We start from the raw sequence: 1,813 nt of genomic DNA on the forward strand, positions 1-1,813 counted from the left end.
CACCCACACTAAACGAACGAGACGGAAGTGTCTTAGGAGAAGCGAATAGAAAGTTTCTAATAACTGTGACAATTTGGAAGTGGTTAGTGAAGAACAGACAAACAGACAATCGGTTAAGATCACGGCTGGTGACAGACATGATGGTAATTTGCGTAAAGCTAAGACAACCACCAATAATTCCGCCTGAAAGATAAGCGTCAAGTCGCTGATGGTAGCCGAATGAAAAAAAGACTAATTTAGATGAGTTGATACAATCTCCACACTTGCCTTTTCTTCACATACGGAAGCATCAGTTGCTATAACGGTCTTACTATGCAGGTGTGCAAGGTGATCTTCCACGATACTATTCAGACATTGATATGGGAAATGCTTAGCATTCTTTTGAAAATTTTCAAATTCCATTGTAGCGACTCTAAGAATAATTTAATAAGACCACCTCACATAGGTGAACAATAAATGGGTCCAATAGTTTTTGTACGAAAACAACTCCAGGGCAACGTGAGTGATACCATTGGTAGTTAAAAAAATAAGGCCGATCCATTAATCAAAACATATTGTGGTCTCCTCTGTGGTGATGGATATATCTTCAGAAAAGTTTTGTACTGTTAGCAAATGAAATCGCATGAGAAGAGAAGGCAGGCGTGCTTCTTGGTGCAAGATTTCATTAGCGATCAATTTAGGGAGCACAAGACATAAACGTAATGCCTCTCGTTCTAATAGAATCACAGGCGGAATTTTGCATGCAGGTCAAACAGAAAACAAAACCCAGCCGAGCTCTATTATTGTGCGAACATACATACAATATATTATAATTATGCAATGCCGACGCTACCCTGACAGAGAGAGGTTAATGCCATCAAGCCACAATCCTAGGCGGCTAATATAGCATTGTGGAGTTTCGTACAAAGCACGTAAATCTACCGATGCTGCAAGAAGTGCTACCTCGTCGGCGTAAACGTACACATGTACATCCTGTAGCAAAGGTACAGTACACAGTAAAACAGTAAACAGCAATGGTGATAGAACTGATCCTTGTGGTAGACCACTTGACTGCTGATACGTGGATGAAGGCAATTCATATAGAGAACAGTAAAATTCCCTGCCGTTTAATAATTCAAAAATCCACGTGACAAATTATTTGGCAGGCCTGCATTCTGAAGCGCGTTTATTAGGCTTACATGTTCTACACTGTCATGCGCCTCAGTGATATCCAAAGTGAATAAGGTTGCATATTTTTTCTGACATCGAGCTAGTTGAATACGACTTTCTAGGTAGACATGGGCGCACCAAATCGAGCAACCACGTCTGAAGCCAAATTGGCATGGGCTCAATATCATGTTCTGTATCAGCCGATTACCTATGCAGTCGTGTAAGATTCTTTCGATGAGTTTTACTAGGTTAGATGTAAGAGATATTGACTTATGTTATACCGAATAGATAAACCATCAATCGACGTAGACAGAGAAATATAGTTATGCGTTTCTTTTTTACGCTTGGTCAGTTGTCAGAATGGCATTCCCCTTGCATTATCAGATAAGATACGCGATCGAGCAAGATCAAGCGTTACATATACACCGGCCTTGTTTCCACGAAGATAGCTGGCGTATGTCTTACTTTCTCGGCTCTGACCAAATCGAGCGAGGTCTTTAAGAAAAAGTATGAGTGTGAGAATAGCCGAATCTTTCGAATAACGAAGCCAATATTGTCTTATTGAATTCGATCTTCAATTGTATAGTCACTATTCCTAAATGCTAATATTTTTCGACCGGATATCTCAAACAGCTAACCGTGCGCGATAAAACATGAAATTGGA

This window comes from Dermacentor variabilis, chromosome 2 (assembly GCF_050947875.1).
Source record: "Dermacentor variabilis isolate Ectoservices chromosome 2, ASM5094787v1, whole genome shotgun sequence".
Classification (NCBI taxonomy): domain Eukaryota; kingdom Metazoa; phylum Arthropoda; class Arachnida; order Ixodida; family Ixodidae; genus Dermacentor; species Dermacentor variabilis.